General features: G+C 43.4%; 1 protein-coding gene across 5 annotated transcripts in view; it reads left to right on the top strand.

Annotated features, from left to right (window-relative positions):
- Window positions 1–17,779, top strand: part of LOC106570910 (sodium-dependent phosphate transporter 2) — a 99,742-nt gene that overhangs the window by 16,001 nt on the left and 65,962 nt on the right. The gene's annotated exons all lie outside the window — the stretch shown is intronic.

Raw genomic sequence — 17,779 nt, forward strand, 5'->3', positions numbered from 1 at the left:
GACAGGGGGTGTAATCTATAGGGCCTGGAGACAGGGGGTGTAATCTATAGGGCCTGGAGACAGGGGGTGTAATCTATAGGGCCTGGAGACAGGGGGTGTAATCTATAGGGCCTGGAGACAGGGGGTGTAATCTATAGGGCCTGGAGACAGGTGGTGTAATCTATAGGGCCTGGAGACAGGTGGTGTAATCTATAGGGCCTGGGTGGGGGGGTGTAGATGAAAAGGAACACACTCTCCACCCCCAAGCCATTAGATTACTGCCGTCACTGAAAGTCCTTGTTCTAGTAATGCCAAGGTTGTGGGTTCAATTCCCGTGGGGATCACATACACATGCTGAAAATGTAAAGTAAATGCCATGCTGAGTTGTGCTGAGCCGTGCCGTACTGCGCCGAGCCGTGCCAAGCTGTACTGAGCTGGACTGGTTACACATCCACCATAGTTACTGGATCTGTGCTGAAGAGGGCAATGTGAAAAGAAAATGTCTGAGCCAGCGCATTACGGTTCGGGTCAGCACCACAGTTAGAAAATGGTCTCTTGGATTGGCTAAAATTGACACATCCAGTGGCGTAGGTATGATATCCTCAAGTAGTCAGGCGTCGGGTCTGACAGGCTGAAGGAGTCAGGCGTCGGGTCTGACAGGCTGAAGGAGTCAGGCGTCGGGTCTGACAGGCTGAAGGAGTCAGGCGTCGGGTCTGACAGGCTGAAGGAGTCAGGCGTCGGGTCTGACAGGATGAAGGAGTCAGGCGTCGGGTCTGACAGGATGAAGGAGTCAGGCGTCGGGTCTGACAGGCTGAAGGAGTCAGGCGTCGGGTCTGACAGGCTGAAGGAGTCAGGCGTCGGGTCTGACAGGCTGAAGGAGTCAGGCGTCGGGTCTGACAGGCTGAAGGAGTCAGGCGTCGGGTCTGACAGGCTGAAGGAGTCAGGCGTCGGGCCTGACAGGCTGAAGGAGTCAGGCGTCGGGTCTGACAGGCTGAAGGAGTCAGGCGTCGGGTCTGACAGGCTGAAGGAGTCAGGCGTCGGGTCTGACAGGCTGAAGGAGTCAGGCGTCGGGTCTGACAGGCTGAAGGAGTCAGGCGTCGGGTCTGACAGGCTGAAGGAGTCAGGCGTCGGGTCTGACAGGCTGAAGGAGTCAGGCGTCGGGTCTGACAGGCTGAAGGAGTCAGGCGTCGGGTCTGACAGGCTGAAGGAGTCAGGCGTCGGGTCTGACAGGCTGAAGGAGTCAGGCGTCGGGTCTGACAGGCTGAAGGAGTCAGGCGTCGGGTCTGACAGGCTGAAGGAGTCAGGCGTCGGGTCTGACAGGCTGAAGGAGTCAGGCGTCGGGTCTGACAGGCTGAAGGAGTCAGGCGTCGGGTCTGACAGGCTGAAGGAGTCAGGCGTCGGGTCTGACAGGCTGAAGGAGTCAGGCGTCGGGTCTGACAGGCTGAAGGAGTCAGGCGTCGGGTCTGACAGGCTGAAGGAGTCAGGCGTCGGGTCTGATACTATGGTGTTTGACTGTAGGGTAGAGGTCACACACACACGGTGAGGTCAGTGATATAATGGAGGGCGAGAGTAGTCTTTCCTCTGGGGTTCCTCTCTTAACAGGTGGTGACATCTTTATAGAATTTCACACATTCCAGCCATGTCATTGGCTCACAGTGACCACATGTTCTCTTCCAGAATCAACCCCTGACATAGCCCCTATGCCCTAGCCCCTATGCCCTAGCCCCTACGCCCTAGCCCCTACGCCCTACACCTAGGGCTGGGCGGTATACCGTATTTTATGATATACCGGTATTGATGCAGGGACCAGTTTGGGTTTTTACTTTACCTTATATACCGGTATTTGAATGTTTGGTTTGTTAAATGTGATATGCCGTGTGTAACGTCTATTTTTATAGTTTACTTCGCTACTTGAGACATCTCTCTCCGCTCTTTCTCTCCGTGCCACTTTCCACACAGACCTAACCACGCCCCCTGTTTAAGGAGTACATGAGATACATGCGTTCAGTCTGCATGGTCAATGCAGCACATGTTGATGACAACGATGCTGTTTCCACTTTGCTTCTTAATAATACATCTACTAGCGTTCTATAATGACACGATTCGTTTGTGTTTCTTACATCAGCTAACAGCTAGTTTGTCATTTCTTAGCAAGTTGCCCTAAATCTTGAGAGATGCTAATTGTTAGCTGCTAATGTAACAGTGTAGGTTCCGTCCCTCTCTTCGCCCCAACCTGGGCTCGAACCAGGGACCCTTGCACACATCAACAACTGACACCCCACGAAGCATCGTTACCCATCGCGCCACAAAAGCCGCGGCTCTTGCAACGCAAGGGGAAACCCTACTTCAAGTCTCAGAGCGGGTGACGTCACCGATTGAAACGCTATTAGCGCGCACCACCGCTAACTAACTAGCCATTTCACATCGGTTACACTCACCCCCCCTTTGACCTCCTCCTTTTCCGCAGCAACCAATGATCCGGGTCAACAGCATCAATGTAACAGTGTAGGTTCCGTCCCTCTCTTCGCCCCAACCCGGACTCGAACCAGGGACCCTTGCACACATCAACAACTGACACCCCACGAAGCATTGTTACCCATCGCGCCACAAAAGCCGCGGCCCTTGCAACGCAAGGGAAAACCCTACTTCAAGTCTCAGAGCGAGTGACGTCACTGATTGAAACGCTATTAGCGCGCACCACCGCTAACTAACTAGCCATTTCACATCGGTTACACTAATGCTAGCTAATAAATGTACTGAGTCAGAGCAAACGTATCTAGCTAATACAGCCTGATAATACCAGTGATGGTGTAGACCTAAATCAGCATGTTGTTTGTGCAACAGTATCTTCTAAAACAAAGAGGAATATGCAAAGCAAGAATATGTTAGCTACATGAAGTAGCTAAGAGAAAACATGCAATGTAGACAAAGCTTATAGGGTCCCCTAGGAAACACTTATCAACACTTTAGTTCCTACCCTGTCACAATAACTCCTCCCTGGCATTTTAATTCGTTGTCATCTCAAACAACATTGTATTCGAAGTGCCCACTATTATATTCTAACTATAGAATTAGAATAGTCATTCTATTTCCATGATTCCAACAGTTTTGCTCTAATTCGGAAGTCAAATCTCAATTGCAACATTTGGTTAAAAATAAGTCCTAGATTATTTGCCCGTATCGTGCAGCCCTACGTGGCAGTGTGGAAATTCTCTACTGAGCAGTGGTGTAAAGTACTTAAGTAAAAATACTTTCAAGTACTACTTATGTATTTTTTTTGGTGTCTGTCCTTTACTATTTTTTATTTTTGACAACTTTTACTTCTACTTTACTACATTTCTAAAGAAAATACTGTACTTTTTACTCCATACATTTTGACACCCCAAAGTATTAGTTACATTTTGAATGATTAACAGGACAGGAAGATGGACCTATTCACACACTTATCAAGAGAACATCCCTGGTCATCCCTACTGCCTCTGATCTGGAGGACTCACTAAACAGAGAACATCCCTGGTCATCCCTACTGCCTCTGATCTGGAGGACTCACTAAACAGAGAACATCCCTGGTCATCCCTACTGCCTCTGATCTGGTGGACTCACTAAACACAAATTCTTTGTGTGTAAATGATGTCTGAGTGTTGGAGTGTGTCCCTGGATATCCGTAAATATAAAAAAAAACAAGAAAATGGTGCCGTCTGGTTTGCTTAATATAAGGAAATTGAAATTATTTACACTTTTACTTTTGATACTTAAGTATATTTTAAACCAAATACTTTTACTCAAGTAGTATTTTACCGGATGACTTTCACTTTTACTTTTTCTATTAAGGTATCTTTACTTTTACTCAAGTATGACAATTGGGTACTTTTTCCACCACTGCAATTGAGTGCAGGAAATGCAGAAATGATAAAAGTGCTGAAATTTGTTTTGGTTGAAGTTGAATTGAAGAGCATAAAACAATCAGAATGGAGAAAGACTCATTGAAATCACGTAGAATGTATGTGTTGCCACCCCAGGATCACTCACTACTCATAAAACACCCTAGAATCACTCACTACTCATAAAACACCCTAGAATCACTCACTACTCATAGAACACCCTAGAATCACTCACTACTCATAGAACACCCTAGAATCACTCACTACTCATAGAACACCCTAGAATCACTCACTACTCATAGAACACCCTAGAATCACTCACTACTCATAAAACACCCTAGGATCACTCACTACTCATAAAACACCCTAGAATCACTCACTACTTATAAAGCACCCTAGGATCACTCACTACTCATAGAACACCCTAGAATCACTCACTACTCATAAAGCACCCTAGGATCACTCACTACTCATAAAACACCCCAGGATCACTCACTACTCATAAAACACCCCAGGATCACTCACTACTCATAAAACACCCTAGGATCACTCACTACTCATAAAACACCCTAGGATCACTCACTACTCATAAAACACCCTAGGATCACTCACTACTCATAAAACACCCTAGGATCACTCACTACTCATAAAACACCCTAGGATCACTCACTACTCATAAAGCACCCCAGGATCACTCACTACTCATAAAACAAATGTAGAACTTTTGGTATTCAAAAACTAAAATGACCGTCATACCGTCCAAATATGTTAACATACCGGGATATGATATTTTGGCCATATCGCCCAGCTCTACCTACCCCCTAGGCCCCTACCCCCTAGGCCCCTACACCCTACCCCCTAGGCCCCTACAGCCTACCCCCTAGGCCCCTGCACCCTAGGCCCCTACCCCCTAGGCCCCAACACCCTACCCCCTAGGACCCTATTTTATTTCACCTTTATTTAACCAGGTAGGCTAGTTGAGAACAAGTTCTCATTTACAACTGTAACCTGGCCAAGATAAAGCAAAACAGTTTGACACATACAACAACATAGTTACACATGGAATAAACAAACGTACAATCAATAATACAGTAGAAAAATCTATATACAGCATGTGCAAATGAGGTAGGATAAGAGAGGTAAGGCAATAAATAGGCCATGATGACGTGCTGATAGAAGGGAGGACATGATTTGACCCTTCATGATTACGAGTTGATCTCTGGAAAATCCCCTCCCCTCGCTGTCATCTCTCCTCCTCTCCTCCCCTCCTCTCCTCCCCCCTCCCCTCGCTGTCATCTCTCCTCCCCCTCCTCTCCCTTCATCCACCCTCTCCTCTCCTCCCCCCTCCTCTCCATGTCACTTCTCCTTTTTCACCCCCATCCTGTCCTCCTCCTACCCCCTGCTTTCCTGTCATCCACCCTCTCCCTTCATCCACCCTCTCCTCCCACCTCCTCCTCTCCTCCTCCTCTCCTCCCCATGTCACCAGAACACAGACAGACCAGACCACCTGTCACAAAGACTAGTCCTCACAGTCAAGCCTGCTGCGACAGTACTGACACACACACACACACACACACACACACACACACACACACACACACACACACACACACACACACACACACACACACACACACACACAGTTTTAAAACCCAGCCAGAACCTGGTCTGGACAAGTTACATAATAATATTAATCTTCTTTCTATCGTCTGATATGAAACAATGTCACAATTAATCCATGTCACACTTTGAGGGGCCTACAAATCCCTGGAAATGTGGAGATTATATTTACATTATCTTTCACTATATAGATAGATAGATGTTGACATTGTATAGATATGTTTGAAAGGAAAAAAAGAATTGTTGAATTTTTAGCAAATTTATTAAATAAAAAACAGTTGTCAACTTTTTTATTCTTAATAAATTTGCTAAAAATTCAACTTTTTTTTCTTTCACTTTGTCATATGGTATTGTGTGTAGATTGAGGGTAAAAAAATATTTGATCAATTTTGGAATAAGGCTGTAATGTAAGAACGTGGAAAAAGTCAAGGTCTGAATACTTTCTGAATGCACTGTATGTGTATTGTCTTACCACAGAGGTCGCCATTTCTGAAATATCTATACAATGTCAACATCTATCTATCGAGAGAGATAATGTAAATATAATCTCCACATTTCCATGAGAAAGAAGATTCTCTGGTCTTATGAAACCACGACTGAACTCTTTGGCCTGAATGCCAAGCGTCACATCTGGAGGAAACCTGGCACCATCCCTATGGTGAAGCATGGTGGTGGCAGCATCATGCTGTGGGGATGTTTTTCAGCGGCAGGGACTGGGAGACTAATCAGGATCGAGGGAAAGATGAACGGAGCAAAGTACAGAGAGATCCTTGATGAAGTCCTGCTCCAGAGCACTCAGGACCTCAGACTGGGGCGAAGGTTCACCTTCCAACAGGACAACGCAGGAGTGGCTTCGGGACAAGTCTCTGAATGTCCTTGAGTGGCCCAGCCAGAGCCCGGACTTGAACCCGATCGAACATCTCTGGAGAGAACTGAAAATAGCTGTGCAGTGACACTCCCCAGCCAACCTGACAAATCCTTCAACCTCATTGTTTGGTTTTTGCTCTGACATTCGTTGTCAACTGTGGGACTTTATATAGGCAGGGGTGTGCCTTTCCAAATCATGTCCAATCAATTGAATTTACCACAGGTGAACTCCAGTCAAGTTGTAGAAACATCTCAAGGATGATCAATGGAAACAGGATGCACCGGAGCACAATTTCGTAGTCTCATAGCAAAGGGTCTAAATACTTATAAGGTATTTTTTTTATTTTTAAATTTGCAAAAATGTCTAAAAACCTGTTTCGCTTTGTCATTATGGGGTACTGTTGTTAGATTGATGAGGATTTTTTTTTATTTAATCTGCTTTTGGAATAATGTTGTAACGTAACAAAATGTGGAAAAAGGTCAAGGGGTCTGAATACTTTCCGAATGCATTGTATGTAAGCTACTGAGCTTGTCGGATGCTTTAAGCACACCGTGATTTAAATAATTAAGACATACAAATTAAGACACACAAAAGACATAAGAGGGAGCCAGAGATGCTGCTGGCCTTTGCAGATTCTGCTGTTTACGCTCCTGAAGTTGTCTGTAATAGGTTACACCAGGTGTTGGTCACCTTTTTCCATTTGGAGCGCCAATTTATCTTACCATTTGTACAGCTCTGCGTGCCAGTTCTGATTTTTTTCATATGTACATTTTCATGGAACAGTTTCATTTATTTTATAATAAATTCTTCGTATCTCAATCATTGCCATGTGATTTTAATAAAAATTATATCTAAATGAAAATTTGACAAATCTAAAAGTAACTTTATTTTGCCATTGCTAACTATGTAAATAGCCATAAAGCCAACAAATAGAAACGTTGCAGTTTGCAGGTAAAAAATATCCTGATTAAAAAAAATAAAAAAAAAATGTATAAAATATATATATTACATTACATTGGCTTCGCTATGGCCTGTCTGCAAGGAACTTGATCCAAACTGAAGCTTGGCTAACAAACTTGCAACATTGTATAAAATATTCTGGACCCTCAGAGTTTCCTGGGACCTGCACCGCTGTAGGATATTTGTGCAAGGGATAAGAATTAAGTAGGTAGGCCTATTTTTCTGACATTTCCACTGGATCAGAGCATGACATCTTCCCCTTTCACACCGAGGCTCAGTGGATATTGAAAGGGAGAGGGCTGGAAATATTTTTCATATACATTGAGGAACTCTTGCAATTTTCAATGGATGTAAAAACAGACTTTGTTTACTTGCTGTTTAAGGTGAAGAAAATATTACTTTGAGAAGCTCCACAGCTCATTAGTGGTGGTGAGTTAAGACAATCAGAAATACTATTAGATCCACAAATGGGAACATTTATACATTTGCGCGCAGGCCGGATAGCCTACTTCTATGTGTAATCAGGTGCGCGTCCATACTCAACATTGACAGGAACGCTCCAAAACAAAACACAATGAACAAATTGACAAATCGTAAATGTAATGAAATAAACCCAAACTCGTTTCTCACAAGTGTAACCTAGGTTGTGCGCTCTGCAAACAACGTGTCCACTCTGACAATGGGAAGTGTAAAATACTGTAGTATATTTAATGCATTAAGAGAAATTATGCTAAACAAACATTGTAGATTAGAAATTATAGTAATTAAATGTACTACTGGTGTGCCATCCCATTGGCCTTTGCAATGGACACCGGGGTTAAATATTTTGTATTTTTTTTTGCAACTGCGAAACAAAAAAGGAGCGGTCCACCAACAGCCTATTGACCAGCTGACTGAATGGGGTCAGCCCTAGTTGGTTCGAGTCGTCATGTGAAATTCCCTACTGTATTGTGACTGCTCCCAGTGCTCCAGAACGGCAACATTCCTGGTGTTTTTTTTTCTTCTTCAGTACGACGTTGGCTCAGGCTCCGGCTTCTTAACGGTTAGCTGCTAATACTAATGCTAGCCGACATGTTTGGGAGTATTACCGCAGGTTCTGCCTTCGGATAACAGATAAGCCTCTGACTCGCATACCTAATCCTGCAGGCCTCATGGCGCATGCTGCACACCCTCCGTCCGGACGCGCGAGTCTGATCAGTGATCTGTAGAGCCTCCTAGCTGTCTTGTCATGGTTTAGCAGCATCCACAGGATCCAGACACCCACGCAGACCCCACAAGACATGCCACCAGAGGTCTCTTCACAGTCCCCAAATACAGAACAGACTATGGGAGGCGCACATAGAGCCATGACAACATGGAACTCTATTCCACATCAAGTAACTGATGCAAGCAGTGAAATTACATTTAAAAAAAAAAACAGATTAAAAAACACCTTTATGGAACAGTGGGTACTGTGAAGCAACACAAACATTGGCACAGACACGTGCATACACACTATACACACTCGATAACATACGCACTATACATACACATGGATTTAGTACTGTAGATATGTGGTAGTGGTGGAGTAGGGGCCTGAGGGCACACAGTGTGTTGTGAAATCAGTGAATGTATTGTAACGTTTTTAAAATGGTATAAACTGCCTTAATTTTAGCTGGACCCCAGGAAGAGTAGCAACTGCCTTGGCAGCAGCTAATGGGGATATTTTAATAAATGCAAATGTTTCCTTTCTGTCCTCACTCTGTGGCCCCCAACCTACACCAGCCAGCCAGGCAGAAATGCTGTTAGCTGGGTCATGTGCTGAAAGCCTGGATTAGGTGCAGGACACAGCCCGCCAGATCCAGCTTAGGAAACACACACGGGCGCACAGTAGGGTGGGCTGTATTCAGATTTTCATATCGTCATACCATACCTTCTCTCATCCCAGGATTTACGGAATTACCGGCTTAGTACACAAGGGGGCGCTAAAACGGCAAACAAAGCCCATTGGGTGTCTATTACCAGAATGCTAACAAAATTAGCACAAGTACAAGCTCATTTCCATAGAGTCTGCTAGCTAAATATGCAAACGAGCACGAACTGAACTAATTGCAACAACGGGCAATCCAGCTTATAAAGTTATACATGTATAAGTAGTAACTACCGAATGTCATTTAACTTCAAGTTTGGACATTTACAAGTGAATGTGAACAAGAGACATTGTGCAAATGAAAAAAGTTTTGAAGCATGCCACATTTTACCTGGAGGTAACTCTGCAGATAGCACTACTGGGGGATTTGAAAAGTCATAGTCGATCGATCAATAATATAATAATATTTTTTGCAAAATGTATTTTTAATATGTAATCTGTAGAAACGATGAGAAGGGAAAGGTTCAGAACTTAAACAGCACAGTTAATAGAAATCCAATATGGATGGTGTTACAGAGAAAGATGGGAGGGATTGAGTGATGCTGAAGGATGGAACTAATAACAAGATAACTAATTTAAAATATAGTGTGTCTGTAAAATGTATATACAGTACCAGTCAAAAGTTTGGACACAAACCTACTCAAGGGTTTTTCTTTATTTGTACTATTTTCTACATTGTAGAATAATAGTGAAGACATCAAAACTATGAAATATCACATGGAATCATGTAGTAACCAAAAAAGTATTAAACATCAAAATATATTTCAGATTCTTCAAAGTAGCCACCCTTTTGCCTTGAGGACAGCTTTGCACCCTCTTTGCATTCTCTCAACCAGCTTCATGAGGAATGCTTTTCCAAAAGTCTTGAAGGAGTATGCTGAGAAATTGTTGGCTGCTTTTCCTTCACTCTGCGGTCCGACTCATCCCAAACCATCTCAATTGGGTTGAGGTCAGGTGATTGTGGAGGCCAGGTCATCTGATGCAGCACTCCATCACTCTCCTTCTTGGTCAAAGTACAGATTTTCACCAGTCTAATGTCCATTGCTTGTGTTTCTTGGCCCAAGCAAGTCTCTTCTTCTTATTGGTGTCCTTTAGTAGTTGTTTCTCTGCAACAATTGGACCATGGCCTGATTGCAAGTCATGCAGTCTCCTCTGAACAGTTGATGTTGAGATGTGTTTACTTGAACTCAGTGAAGCATTTATTTTGGCTGCAATCTAAGGTGCAGTTAACTCTAATGAACTTATCCTCTGCAGCAGAAGTAATTCTGGGTCTTCCTTTCCTTTGGCAGTCCTCATGGGAGCCAGTTTCATCATAGCGCTTGATGTTTTTTGCGACTGCAAAAGTTCTTGAAACTATACGGATTGACTTATCTTCATGTCTTGAAGTAATGATGGACTGTCGTTTCTCTTTGCTTATTTGAGCTGTTCTTTCCATTATATGGACTTGGTATTTTATCAAATAGGGCTGTCTCCTGTATACCATCCCTACCTTGTCACAACACAACTGATTGGCTCAAACGCATTAAGAAGGAAAGAAATTCCACAAATTAACTTTTAACAAGGCACACCTGTTAATTGAAGTGCATACCTTATGAAGCTGGTTGAGAGAATGCCAAGACTGTGCAAAGCTGTCAAGGCAAAGGGTGGCTACTTTGAAGAATCTGAAATATAAAATATATTTTGATTTATTTAATACTTTTTTGGTTACTACATGATTCCATATGTGTTATGTCATAGTTCTGATGTCTTCACTATTATTCTGTAATGTATAAATTAGTAAAAATAAAGAAAAACCCTTGATTGAGTAGGTTTGTCAACTTTTGACTGGTACTGTATGTTCAGAACTTTTGTGAAATGGCACAGTTAAAAATATATGGCAAATGGAAATAAAACTGTAGTAAATGGGAGGGGTGGAGGGTAGTGGAAAGATAGAAGTAAAAACAAACATGTATGTACGGTGTATTCGGAAAGTACTCAGACCCCTCGACTTTTTCCACATTTTGTTACGTTACAGCCTTATTCTAAAATGTAATGTTTCTTCTTCTCATCAATCTACACACAATACCCCACAATGACATCACAATACCCCACAATGACATCACAATACCCCACAATGACATCACAATACCCCACAATGACGAAGCAAAAACTGTTTTGTTGACATTTTTGAAAATGTATTTAAAAAAATAAGAGACTGAAATATCACATCTATATAAGTATTCAGACCCTTTACTCAGTACTTTGTTGAAGCACCTTTTGGCAGCGATTACAGCCTCGAGTCTTCTTGGGTATGACGCTACAAGCTTGGCACACCTGTATTTGGAGAGTTTCTGCCACTCTTCTCCGCAGATCCTCTCAAGCTCTGTCAGGTTGGATGGGGAGTGTCGCTGCACAGCTATTTTCAAGTCTCTCCAGAGATGTTTGATGGAATTCAAGTCCAGGCTCTGGCTGGGCCACTCAAGGACATTCAGATACTTGTCCCGAATCCACTCCTGCGTTGTCTTGGCTGTGTTCTTAGGGTCATTGTCCTGTTGGAAGGTGAACCTTCGCCCCAGTCTGAGGTCCTGAGTGCTCTGGAGCAGGTTTTCATCAAGGATCTCTCTGTACTTTGCTCCGTTCATCTTTCCCTCGATCCTGACTAGTCTCTCTGTCCCTTCCGCTGAAAAACATCCCCATAGCATGATGCTGTCACCACCATGCTTCACCGTAGGGATGGTGCCAGGTTTCCTCCAGACGTGATGCTTGGTATTCAGGCAGAAGAGCGATCTTGGTTTCATCAGACCAGAGAATATTGTTACTCATGGTCTGAGGGTCCTTTAGGTGCCTTTTGGCAAGTCATGTGCTCCTTTACTGAGGAATGGCTTCCGCAAGTGGACTCCAATCAAGTTGTAGAAACATCTCAAGAATGAACAATGGAAGGAAACAAGATAAACCTGAGCTCAATTTCAAGTCCCATAGCAAAGGGGCAGAAATTGTTTTTTTACCTAGGCAAGTCAGTTAAGAACAAATTATTATTTACAATGACGGCCTAGGAACAGTGGGTTAACTGCCTTGTTCAGGGGCAGAACGACAGATTTTTACCTTGTCAGCTTGGGGATTTGATCTAGCAACCTTTCAGTTACTGGCCCAACGCTCTAACCACTAGGCTACCTGCAGTCCCTGAATACTTATGTAAATAAGGTATCTTTTTAAATTTTGTTTTATAAATCTGCAACATTTTCTAAACCTGTTTTTGCTCTGTCATTATGGGGTAGATTGATAGGGGAAAATGTAATTCAATACCTTTGTAGAATAAGGCTGTAACGTAAAACATTTTGGGGAAAAAGTCAAGGGGTCTGAATACTTTCCGAATGCACTGTATAAGCTAGAAGTAGAAGCCTAAGTGTTGTTCATTAGTTTACTCCCATTAGGGTGTCTGGCTACCCAGACTCCTTGCTCCGGCCAAACGATACGCCACGCTCGTGGAAGTTAGTTTCTTTTCCACAATGAGTCTGGATCTGAGTGCATCCCCAACCCTTCACTGAATGTGAACACATTGAGTTTAGATCGATCAGCTTTTCCAAACCCTCAAAGCTAATTTTTTTTTTCATCATGAATATTGATCACACAGGAGCTGTGATGTATTGAAAAGGTGATTAGTTGAGTATTGGTTGTGTCGAAGGGGAAATGATGACTGTACAGGTTTAAGTAGAGACTACAGAATGTTGGTGTAATATACGTTCTAATGTCTTCAGGTGTCCGCATGCTTCCCAGCCAAAATACTTCTGAAGAGTTTGTGTATATTTTATGCCGACATTTTGTGATGTTTTTGAACTTCGTGAGTTTTATTTGTTTTTTGGTCTGTTTGGGCACACATTTTTTTTTCTTTCTGTAATCAAGCCAAAGTTCAGAGCCGTAGTCTACGCCCCTTCGTTGGTGATTGGTCAATTGTAGGGATTCTTCAATAGTCTTTGTTTTCATTCAACGAGAGACGACTCGCTTTCATGCACTTTTTTTGCTTGTTGAAATACTGCACCCAAATCTTAGTCGCACAATTTTACATCTATGATCTTCTCAGCAAACACGTCAATTTATGACAGATTTCTGGAGTTATCTTAATTCATTCTGAATATTTTGTAAGAAGTGTATACTGGCTATGGCATCTCAAAATAGTACTATTGCTGTTTTTCTTTATCAAGCGAAGGTCTTTTAAGGAAGTATGTGAGCACACTCGTTCGGTTTCGGCTAGGCGCCAGCCGAACTGAAGCATGCTGATGGCATTAGTAGTAACACACACGTAGATATGTGGTACAAACATTTTGTATTTGCATTTATTATGGATCCCCATTAGCTGTTGCCAAGGCAGCAGCTACTCTTCCTGGGGGTCCAAACATATTAAAGCACTTACATGACATTTTAAATCCAAAAGATAAAACAGTACATCAAACATTTTGTGGTGTGTGTGTGTCCTGATTTACAAAACAGTTGTATTTCCACATACAATGTCCTCCAGAGCAGATAGTTGTTAGTGGGAGAACAGTCTCCTCAGGCACCGGAGAGAGTTGACCTGTCATGTATTTCAACACCAGGACCGGACTTACCCAACAGCACAACGCAGGAGAGGGTTGATTTTGTTTCTTGTTCTAAAGATTTTGTTTTTGGTCATGTTAAGGCTACGCTGGAAATTGTGTGTGTTAGAGAGGGAAAGAGATGCCATTTGTAAGTCCCAGCTGTTGTCAACCTGACTAACAATTTTACTAGGCGCTGAGATGATTTATGAAAGTGTGTCTGTGTGGGTCCTGCACAGACTTACTGTGTGTTTGTGTAAGAGCTTTTAAAGCGAGTTTCTGGCAGAGTTGTTGTCATTCCTGAGGGCCACCCCGTTGTGGTTAGCTGGAGTTTGGTGTGTTTGTCCTTCCTCGCCGTGCAAAGACAGTTACCCCCCACCTTCTCCACCGCCGCCGGCGTCAAGGCAACAGGTGCAACACATCCCAGGGGTCCTGTGTTCTGATTGGTTCAACATTGTTGGACGTACACCCAACGTCCAACCATGGTCCATGAGCAAGCAATGTCTTATTTAACTACAGGATTAGAAATGGACAGAAATAGTTAGTGGTATTGTTGTTCGTTTCATTGATCTGTTCAGAGAAGTTTAAAAGCATTGGATTGGTGTGAGCTAGAGGGATTTTACACAACAGTTCATGAGGGGACGTGAACAAGTGCACACTAACGAGTGAGTGAGAGGAGAGGGGAAACTGACGCGAGGAGAGGAGCGAGGGGAAACTGACGTGAGGGGAAACTGAGTGAGAGAGAGAGAGGACAGAGGGGAAACAGAGAGGAAACTAACAGCTCCTCTCCTCTCAGACTAGCAGGCGAGAGAGAGAGAGAGAGAGAGAGATGCAGCGTGGCACCACGGCACACAGCAAGTCACCCACCGCTTCCCCAAGCCTTAGCCTCACGACCGCACCAGACACATACCAGACTTCCAGTGCTGGTGTGTGTGCATTCTCTTGTCAGAGGAGGTTGGTTTGATGTTGATGTGTTCTCTTGTAAACCAAATATGCCAGATACAGTTGTGGAGGGAGGTGCTCATTTTGGAAGTGGGTTGCTCTTTTGACTCCTACATGGAGCAGTCCTTTTGCTGACAAGTTTCTGAAATACCAGCCCCTTGTCACGCCTGAACAGCCTTGTTTATCAGTACAAACTTGTAGAGCTTTGAAAAGTTTAGTAGAGATGTGCATAGATATTTGATTATGCGAACGGATGTTAGTGTTCGTGGGGGTGTAGAATCTGTAATTTTTTTTATAAGCCTATTTTAACACATTTTTCGAAATAAAATGTAAATATCCATGTGACCTTGTTACCTACAAGGATATACCATGACATTTTCAAATTATTAATTTAATAAAAACAAACTTCTCAATGTATATATTTTTTTATTTTTTATTATTATTTTAGTATTTTACCCCCTTTTTTTCTCCCCAATTTGGATCTTGTCTCATCACTACAGCTCCCCAACGGCCTCAGGAGGCGAAGGTCGAGTCCTGCATCCTCTGAAACATGACCCGCCAAACCGCGCTCCTTAAAACCCGCCAGCTTAACCCTGAAGCAACCCCCCACCAATGTGTCGGAGGAAACACCGTTAAACTGGTGACATGGGTCAGCCTGCAGGCGCAAGGGCCCGCCACAAGGAACCATGTAAAGCCCCCCCCCCCCCCGGCCAAACCCTAGTGGTTAGAGCGTTGGGACAGTATAACCGAAAGGTTGCTGAATCGATTCCCCGAGCTGACAAGAAAAAAAAATCTGTCGTTCTGCCCCTGAACAAGGCAGTTAACCCACTGTTCCCCGGGCGCCGAAGACGTGGATGTTGATTAAGGCGCCCCCCCCACCTCTCTGATTCAGAGGGGTTGGGATAAAATGCCGAAGACATTTCAGTTGAAGGCATTGTTGTACAACTGACTAGGTATCCCCCCTTTTCCTTAACCCGGGCGACGTTGGGCCACCGTCCTATGGGACTTCCGGCCACGGCCGTGGCACAGCCCGGGAATGAACCTGGGTCTGTAGTAACGCCTTAGACCACTGCGCCACTCGGGCGGCTTCAATGTAGTTTTTATGTCGTGTGCCCCATAAAAAAAAAAAAAGAAGACTGGTAGGCTTCAACATGTGTAGCTTGTTTATGTTGGCCAATCAAAGTTGCAAAGAGGCTCAATGTGTAGCAAGTGTAGTGTTCCTTAATACAATGCAAGATGGAGTAAAATTACGGAATTAAAAGTTAACGAAATTAAAAGAAGTAGGTTACAATGAGCAATCAACAGGTGGGTAGGCTGTTATTTTATCTGATTGGGGTTGGGGAGAATGGTGCAAAATGTGAGCCTCAATTTGCTTAGCTAGCTAACTGGGTCTCTCTAGGCTATTCCAGTCAAGACAGGCACTGTTATATGAGATGATGTATAATATGGTGGCTGCTACAAGTTAGCTAGGTAGCCTTGGCTATTGCCAAGTAGCATCTCTCACTCTGCCTCTGTCGCTCCCATCTCACCGACACCTCGCCACCCTTGGCACAGCAGCGCTCAGGTTAAAAAAAACTTAGATGCACTATGCCAGAACTGCCAACTCTCGCGCATTGGGCCGTGAGACACACACATTTGACCCTCTTCTTCTCATGCTCTCTCACGGCACACCCCTTATATATCACAAAAATGACTGCTTTTATTTTTCTTATTAGTCTATTAGCTCGTCATTCTTTTCAACTTGTGTTCCCAAGTCGTTTTGAAATCCGAGTGGCGCAGCGGTCTAAGGAATTGCATCTCAGTGCTAGAGGCGTCACTACAGACCCTGGTTCGAATCCAGGCTGTATCACAACCGACCGTGAATGGGAGTCCAATAGGGCGGTGCACAATTGGCCCAGCATCGTCCGGGTTTGGCTGGGGTAGGCCGTCATTGTAAATAAGAATTTGTTCTTGACTGACTTGCCTAGTTAAATAAATACAAAAATATATATATAATCTACGCTTGCAGTTTAACATCACAGGCAGAACCTCTGTCATTGTCCTGTCTTGCCACAGCACCATGAACCGAAGCACATTGAAGCATTATGATTGGTCTAGTTATGTGAGGGATCAGAGGGGATTGGATGCATGTTTTAAAGAAACGCCCCTCAAGTTTAAAGTGGAGCTCTTCCTATTCTCCGCTGATTTTATAGAACTGTAAAAAGAGAAGCATGTTAGTGCCGTTTTATGTGAAATGTTACTACTCCCGTTCATAAATCTATTGCAGAATGCAGCCGTTTGACAGCCTGTACTAAAGATGATTTATTCACTCACTTGCATTCGTCCCCACGTTTGGTGATTGGCATTTAGGCTGTGACGCCAAAAAGGCAGCAGTATGTTTTTAGCGGTGAAGATTGGTAGGGTGAACTGATTTTGGAACTATGAAAATAATTTTGTCAAACAGATTGTGAACCCTGAAGTGTACATTTTTGATTCTAGAGTGGGAGGGGGAATAGAAGAAGAATTTGAGTTAGGGGACAGAGTTCTTGTCATCTTCAGGAGATTTGATCTATTTCCTTGATTTGGTCTGATCAGTGGAACAATTCTCATTCTTAACAATGGGCTAAAATAGATGGGAATTACTGTGTTCTGACAGCAAGAACCCTACTCTTATTCCACATACTTATTCCACTTCTTTAAAAATGTTCTAGTGTCATCACATATTTGAAATCTGATATGCCTACTTGTGTCTTTTGAAAATGAATGATATGAGGCTGTATTTTTTTTTTTGCAGGACAGTTTTGAAATACGTCCTACAAATAAGCATTAGATATTAATTGGAATCAAATATAATTTGACATTTTAGTATTGTGCACATGCTAGGCAGAGATGGAAGGGGGACTCAGAAAACGCATCATATGTTGTCTGTGTAGAGCAAAATAATTGGCAAGGATCTTCAACTAGCACACGTAAACCACGTGAATATTGATATTCATTCGATTTTTATTGAAGGTTTTGGTGATTTTAAGAAATTCATTGTTAAACACCTAGCACTTGGGAAACATAGATTAGTGGTGGCCAATCCTCCTGGAGA

The sequence above is a fragment of the Salmo salar genome, chromosome 15 (genome assembly GCF_965601325.2).
Source record: "Salmo salar chromosome 15, fSalSal1, whole genome shotgun sequence".
Classification (NCBI taxonomy): Eukaryota; Metazoa; Chordata; class Actinopteri; order Salmoniformes; family Salmonidae; genus Salmo; species Salmo salar.